The 8,068-nt window shown below is 36.7% G+C and overlaps 1 protein-coding gene across 2 annotated transcripts in view; it reads left to right on the top strand.

The window, feature by feature from the left end:
* The first annotated feature begins 210 nt into the window (after positions 1–210).
* Positions 211–8,068, top strand: part of TANC1 (tetratricopeptide repeat, ankyrin repeat and coiled-coil containing 1) — a 3,647,153-nt gene continuing 3,639,295 nt past the window's right edge. The window contains exon 1 of one of the 2 annotated variants that reach the window (XM_044074752.1): positions 211–553. The gene's annotated coding sequence lies outside the window, so the exon portion shown is untranslated. The remainder of the gene's footprint in view (positions 554–8,068) is intronic. The other variant, XM_044074753.1, reaches the window with a different exon arrangement.

The raw sequence follows: 8,068 nt of genomic DNA, 5'->3' as shown, positions 1-8,068 counted from the left end.
AAACACGTTGTCACTATAGACAACCCCACGAAGTAGTATCCATCCAGTTGAATGAAGAGGCGGGCTTTGGAATCACTGTGCGACAAAGTGTGCGTAACTTCTCTGTTTCACGATTCCCCTACGCGTATTTCGGAACTTAGGTTTGGGCTTGTCCTGCGTTACGGAGATTGCGTTAGTCTAGTGTCATTCCATCAGCTAGCACCTATGATCTCATGCCGGTGTGGGTGGGAGGAGACAGGGAGTCTTGAGGATTTTATGAGGGCGAAGCGGATAACAACTTTTACAGAGCGGATGCCCTTAAATTTAACTAGGTAAAAATGCAGTTAGTTTTACCAAGATAGTGTACCTGCAATTGCGACTTGCAGGATGTGACTGGGAATATGCTTTTAGTGATGGTATTGTCTAGGTAAACGCAGGAATCGCATCTGAAGTTTTCTGCTTCCTAGGAAGTCGAAGCCACTGGAATGTGTCGAAACATGTCGTGGCGACGTAGCTTGTGCTGTTGTATTGGTTAAATCTTTGCAGCGGATTGTATTGAATGATCGATATTAAGGTACAATAGAAACGTAACACACGCATACTTTCTCTTTTTAAACTGCAGAGTAGTTTTCGATTTTTTTTTCTGGTAAATGTTATTCAATGAGTACTTCAAACGTGTTGTGCGGAACTGTTAAAATTCAGAAGTTGTGAAGTGTCACCCCTTTAGAAACTGTTGTAACGCGCTTCTTTCCCCTTCAGTACCCTCTTACATCTGTGGTAGGAGAGCAAAGCCTTGGAACTTCTAATTTGTTGGGTAAATGAACAGACCTTAAGTCCCCGAGGTGTAACAGTTTGTACTCCAATCATACGTCTCAACTGTTCAGATTTTTTTCCTGTTATTTTTGTCTAATTGTGGTTTTCTGGTAAATCATTAATTGGTGTCATTAAATAAGAAACAATTGAGTTTCAGACTTTATTTATTTCAGCAAGTACATGTTAATGCAAAACCTTTTAGCATATCAACTTTCTAAGTTTAAAAGAGCAGGATTTAAATTGTTACTATGTTTGGGCCGTTTTTCTCTCATTGTTTTTGACTTTGTCCAGCTTTCTTGTGCTTACAGGTTGAGAACGAGGTATGATACTAATTTGTGATTGATATTGTGTACAAGTGGAATTAAAAGATGCTTTATAATGTATAATGTTGGGCATGCCGAAAATATCACTGAGGTCAGTGTTTTATCATAACGGTTTATGGTTTTATCAGGTGTAGTCACTTTTGTTACCTTTTCATTTGAATCTAGATTTTTGTCAGTATTCCAGCTGTCTCCTTGCTTAACAAATGGCATTGCTTGCATATAACTTTTACTGTAACTGTAAAAAGGGGTGATGCGTGTCATTTCAATGGTGTTTTAGTACTTTACTGTTTAGGTTGCTTAATCATTAGTTTATTTATTTTTTGCAAGTACAAGTCGTTATAGCCATTTGATCGTTTACAGTAGTGTGCAAATGTAGACATACTAAAAAAATAAACAAGTTTTGGAACTGCAGTGCATAACCAATTACTTTCTGAAAACGTGCTAGATTTATTGCATTAGTACCAAAGCAAGAGGTAAAATCTCAGGACCAGTGAAAGAGGTAAACGAATTCAGACAAAAAAGAAATCACATTTGCCAACAGCAGTTCACCATATATTCTTATTAATAAAGATCTATTGCATTTTGTAAAGTATGCTGTAGGGCAGTGTTTGGTGTGCAGGCTAAAGTGACAGTATAGAAATGGGTTAGTATTTCATCAGAACTGCACAACTTTTTCTGAAAGCATCATCTGTAGGATTAATACATTACAGTATACTACATTATTTTATGTGTCATTGTTTGTGATGTGCTCTGTTATGACGCTGCAGTGCAAAAACCATACAGACTAAAATATATACATTATTGAAGCCCGTGTTAAGAGAGAATTATGTTATTCATGCAAGAGAATGGTTTTTACAATTAAAAAGTACCGTAACTTGGGCAGTCTGTCAGTATGTGAATTTTTTTCAGTAATGACTTGTTTGTGCTTGGTTGGCACGTGTTTTTAAGAAGCCCTAGGTGATTTCCAACCATTTGACATGGCTTAACATGTCAGTGAATTAACTGGTTGATGAGTCTGCTTGACTGTTTCACGGATGCTTTTTGTACTTTTTTTTAAATAATTGAAGCAGTTTATAGCTACATAACTGTCGTGTATTGGGAACTATCTGAGACTTGACCAGTTGGTACACCCCTCCCCGTGGTATGTATTGTGATGTAATGACCACAACAAAACATTCTTATTATTGCAGGCCTTTGATGTGTTTTTTTTGTAGTGGCACATTTTTAATATATCTTGTACATTTTTGTTCCTTTGGATTTGTTCTCGTGTTGCTTTTTGAGAGCTACTTATTTAGTTAAAAAAACAGTTTAGAAAAGGGGGGCTGATTTTTCTAGAATTGACGGTTTTAACTTGTGCTGGGGTAAGCTGCATAGTGGTTTGCAGGCATAGGTTAAACATTGCATTAAGAAGCTCTTCAGTTCGATCCTCGGCTGGGGTGCCTTCTGTGCGGAGTCTGTATGTCCTTCCTGTGGTCGCGTGAGTTTCCAACCACATTCCAAAGACCTGCTGTAGGTGGATTGAATACTCAAAATTGACCCTAGGCGTGAGTGCGTGCGTGCCTTCTGTGGAAGGTTGGGCGCTGGGCTGGCAACTCGACACCGTAAAACTCCACTGCCAATCATGAGCGGACAGGTGATCCGCTGTGGCGACCTCTAACCGGGAAAAGCCAAAAGAAGAAGTAGGTGTATGATCATCAAACTTCTGTTTACATCGGCAGTGTTTCGGGGAGCTAGGCCTATTCATTTGTTCTTGCTTTGAGTAACAGGGGGTCGTTAGTATTTGCATGATGCAGTATAATTTAAACTGGTAGACATGATTTTTTGCAGTCGCTGCATTTGGAAGACTATGAAATAATTGCAGATAGGTGTTTTTTTTTTTTTTTTTTTTGTGCTGAAGCGTTGGTAATTTTGCATTGTGGATGGGGTGGAGCTTCTTGTAAGGGAATATGGAATTGCTCTTTCCCTGTACCTAAAAGAAAACACTCCTTTTGCAGTTGGAGAGATTCATTTAATCTGTTAAACATGCTAATCACGGATGTCCAAAGTTGTTTTGGGTTCTTTTGCCACACTGTGTACATAGAGTTCATGTTCTAGTACTGTCACTGTAGTACGGAGTGAGGAGTATGCTGTACTGCACAGATGTTAATCTGAAGCCCCATGTACCTGTTCTGCTCTTTGTTGAAATGAGACTTTACTGTAGTTTACCAAGTTCCTCTTGATACCACATAGGGCTGTATTGCTTGGAGGTACTGTGCTGGTCCTTGTGGTAAACTACCAGCACTAACTGTGATGTACTATGAAAACATTTACCACTCACTGCTCTTGGGCTATATTGCTTGGAGGTGCTGTGCTGGTCCTTGTGATATGCTACCAGCGGTGACTGCAATGTATTATGTTATCATGCTTTTTACCACTTGCTAGTTTTTCTCTGCATTGCGTTTTATTATATTATACAGCAATTTGATGATGATACAGCCTTCTTAAGCAGTAGAACAGTCAGCATGTTGTCCCTTTCAGATGCATTTGTTTTGCAGCCTTTACAGTTTAAATTTTGCAGTGATGCATGTGCGAGTTGAGATTGGTGCCTTCTGACTTCAATAAAGTTTTCATTGTTACTATAAAATAACATGATGCTCGTTGAAAGTGCCCCCCAGTACCATCCTCTTAATACTGCTCATAAAGTCAAGGCTTTGCTGCTTTTGTTTTAGACCAATTTAATTTTTCAGTATGCTATTGAAGTGTGTTTGCATTTCTTGGATGTTTGATATCGTCACACAGTAACTGTATAATGTAATGCTCACAACAGGTATTTTCTGAAAGAAAAAAAATCAGTCAGTAGGTATTCTTGTAGGTTCATAGGTTCTTGGTAAACAAATGCTTTAAATCTACTGGAGTGACATTTCTAGTGAGTGCCAGATTCTGGTCAGACTGGCCTTTAGAAACATTGCTAAGCATTTGGGTAATGTATGTTATTTCACTGGTGCTTTTAACACTTACTGTTAATTCCACCCTTCACCAAAGAGAAAAAATTTGATGATATCCTGGCTAAATCTGTGACTTTAGCCTCTCACCCATTCTAGGAATTATCCCAATTCATTTTTATATTTAGGAACTATTTGTAAAGATGAGCTATTGTTTAGGGTTTTTTTTCAGCTCTATCTTTTTTCATTGGAGGTGGTTTACCCATTTTCAAATCCTCTTCAGACTATAAATTGATAGGGCGTGCCTCACATTCAAGAACTTGACTAAATTGACCATTTGGGCACAGGATAATATGTTGATTTAAGTACATCAAGAATTTAAGCATATGAGATTGGTGGATGCTTGTTTAATACAGCACACAGTGATTTAAACTGTAGATCTATTTAAGGGCCTGGGTTTATGGGTAGATCAAGCTTTTGAGTTTTTTTTAATCATATCAACCAATTGGTTATTAGTTAAAGTGCAAGAAATCAGAAATGGTGAACTCATTGTTTTTGGCTAAGTATATTAGACCCAAACTTGAGTATGGAATAAAAATATGGAAACCTTATAAGAAAACAAGGGTGAGTAAATTGTACAGAGGAAGTAAACCAAGAGCATCCATGGACGCAAAAAATTATGAAAAAATTAAAGTACCTGAACTTGTACAGTGTCTCATTGGTTTTTAAGAGGAGACCTTATTTAGGTATACCCTTGCCATCAGGTTCTTATAAGAGACCACTACCTCTGGGAATGTTTGGGGTTCAAAGGTTTTCGAAAGTAATAGAGAATCATGAGACAAGTTATGATTATATAGGAATGAGAGGAATATTAGTTGATTCTCAGAGAGTAGTTGATGCTTGGAGTAGACTGCAAATTATATTAAAACAAGCACTAGTTTAGATATTCCCATAATTAGTGTCCAGGTTGTCCTTAAAAATAACTGTTTTGGTATATTGGAAGGTTAGAAGGGGGATTAGTACCCATGCCTGAAATATCTGTATGCATGTATATATGTATGTACTGGGCTCCAATGACAAAATGCAGAAATGAATGCATGTATGCCTCCTGCAGAGGTAACTTGTTTTCTAGTTTGTTGGGTCAGTGGTCAAATGAAGATGCACCAATATGTGCAAGTAACAAAGCACTCTTGTCAGTGTGTCTTTGGCAAAAAACCCCAGAGTTAATTCTGTCCAGGTAGAGAACTGTGGGAAAAATGGCATATCTTTTTTTTTTTTTTTGTCCATTATATAAATTTAATGGGAGAAGAGACAATACATCTTACTACATAAATCCTGCTCCTTTAAACCCCCCTCCAAGTATACAACAAGTACTTCACAAATACATCTGCAGCAGTTATAACTGATTTCCTACACTACTGGAGGACATCCGTTGGTTTTCATTGAGTTACTCCACTCCAGAGGGCTGTGTAAATTTATCTTCAGAAATCTACTGCAGGTTTTAGTTGTTGCTTTTTGTAGACTTACGGCTGAAAGTCATGAAATGTGAAAAATTAAAAACTGTTGGCATCTCAATGCTAAATATATATATATATATATATATATATATATATATATATATATATATATATATATACTGGAATTTAGAGAAACTCTAACATATGAAAGGGAAAAAAAAAATTAACACCTTTCAAATGTTTTTGCACCCCCTACTTAAATATACCTACTCCAAGATCGCACTATAGTGAAGGAAAGGGAAATCTCCCATTCCGTGCTATACGGTCCGCGTAAGCGCAAAATGGAAGATTTTCAGTTCTTCCGCTATAGTGCGGTCATGGAACATTCACATTTAAACTGCTAGGTTACAGGGGGACCTGGCCCCCTGCAGTAAGGTAAGTTAACTTTTTTTAAACCTAAGCCTCCCATTCAGAATTTCGAGTGAATGGAAGTTTGAGATTCTGGTCTTGAGATTATGAATTTCGAGCTTCCATCAATTCGATCTTGTGAAGGGGAACCATATATATATATATATATATATATATATATATATATATATATATATATATGTTGGCCTGAGTACTGCTGAGAGTTTAACTTGGTGCAGCTGTGTCAGACTGCAGTCAAGCAAGACATTCCACACCTGCATGAAGCAAAATGGTGTGCCTTAATCTGAATAAATGTTTTTGTTGCATTACTATAACTATAAGGACTGCAAAATTATTCAGTTACGTTTGCTGTGATCAAGTGAATCAAAAGTGGTTGAACATGCAAAAATACATGTAATCGTCTGTTTGCATTACTAGCTGGTAGGTGCTGAATTCTTTTTAAATACCTGAAAAGCTCAGTGCATAGAATCTTGAATTTGAGTGCATGCATATTTAACAGATGTAGAGATCTGTGGCATAAACCTTGAGAAAATGTGCTTCTGTTACTCATTTTAGGAGAATGATGTAGGCAAAATTACCTGGCTTCTTGTGAGAAAGGTCTGCATTCTTGACAAGCGGCTGTTGTACAAAATACCTTTTTAACAGTAGAAATATACTCGTGCAGAAGAATAATTTCGGGGGGGGGGGATACTCAATATGCCCTTACAATTTTTTATTAACAAACAACTTCTAATAAACTGTGCAGTCCACATGCAAGGTGCACTTTCCTACCTTAACGACTAGCCCATTTATTACTTGGTTAAGCTATAAAAGTGCCATCACTTAGTTCATCGGGACCACTCCAGAGCTAAAACTTGTAATACAAGTTCAAATGATCAAATTCTTTAGATTTTTATTTTAACCAGACTGGGGATATATTAATTTTGTTAGTCCTGTTAACAGTCTACCTAAATATTTCTTTCTCCCTTCCTGAAAATAACCTTCCTGATGTTCTGTGTTTTTTTATTTTTTTCCCTTGCCACCAGGTTCTTATAACTTACTTTACTTCCTCAATGAGTCCCACTTTAGTATGGTCAGGAAATAAATGACTAGACTTTTTCCTAATGAATGTAACTCATTACTTGACATTATGCATTATTTTTTTAAGACCTACCAGTTTCTGTTCTGCATGTTTCCAGTTCTATGAGCTCACTGTTTAGCTACCAGTAATTTTAATATTCTTGCTTTTGTGAAGAATGAGCCTTTATGTGCATCAGGCCAGCTCAAATAAAAGTTTTGATCTCTCAGTTGCCATTCACGCCATAGCATCTCCCCTTCTGGCTCTTGCAGATCCTTCTTAAATTGTGGTAATGAAAAAAACATCCTCAAAACATAGGTTTATAATTTGCTCCTGATTGCACCTCCAACAATATTTATTTGATTCAGAAAATTTTTATCTTTTTGGGGTATAAAAGTACTTATGAAAACATTTCCAGGCAAAGATTCTGAAATTTGTAGAGTTTGTGTCCTATATCAAACTTTAAATCTCTAATCGTTGCTCTTCATTTATTTCAGAATTAGTTACTTCTGCCAATCTTGAGTTGGTGCATCAGTTTTTTGTTTTTATTGAGTTGTATAGTCTGATCTGTTTTGTTCTGAGAAGGTTCTTGCTTCTATCAGCAGTTTTAGTCAACTCTGGCTTTTTGCAGATTGTTTCACTACCTCCTTGTCATAATTCGTTGAGTTGCGTAATAAGTAGCACTATGCACTTCTTTTTTTTAATTTTTTTTTTTTTGATCTGTTCTGCGTATAATATTTGCTCTTGGCCATCTTGTCGATTTTATAGTGGGTAAGATAATACCAAACTTACACTTCCGTGGTAACTACTGTTTAGTACTTGTATGTTGATTAGCTTACTGTGTATTTCATTTAATTGTTTACCAGTATTTCTCAATCGTCTCTTGTAACAAGATGTTATCACGTTATGTCCTCCTTGGTTTAGCATCACTTCTTTCTGTTATGAATATCCATTGTTCTTTATAAAGTAAGCTAGCCTTATTTGAGTCAATTGCATTATATAACTGATGATGCAGTAATGATAAAAGTATTTCTGTTTAGTTTCTTCCAGTCTACTCTTTGGCATTCCCCTTCTTCAAATTTCGTCATC

Source organism: Protopterus annectens, chromosome 6.part0 (assembly GCF_019279795.1).
Source record: "Protopterus annectens isolate FY-2018-M chromosome 6.part0, PAN1.0, whole genome shotgun sequence".
NCBI lineage: Eukaryota > Metazoa > Chordata > Ceratodontiformes > Protopteridae > Protopterus > Protopterus annectens.
This window is presented reverse-complemented; position numbering and strand designations above follow the sequence as displayed.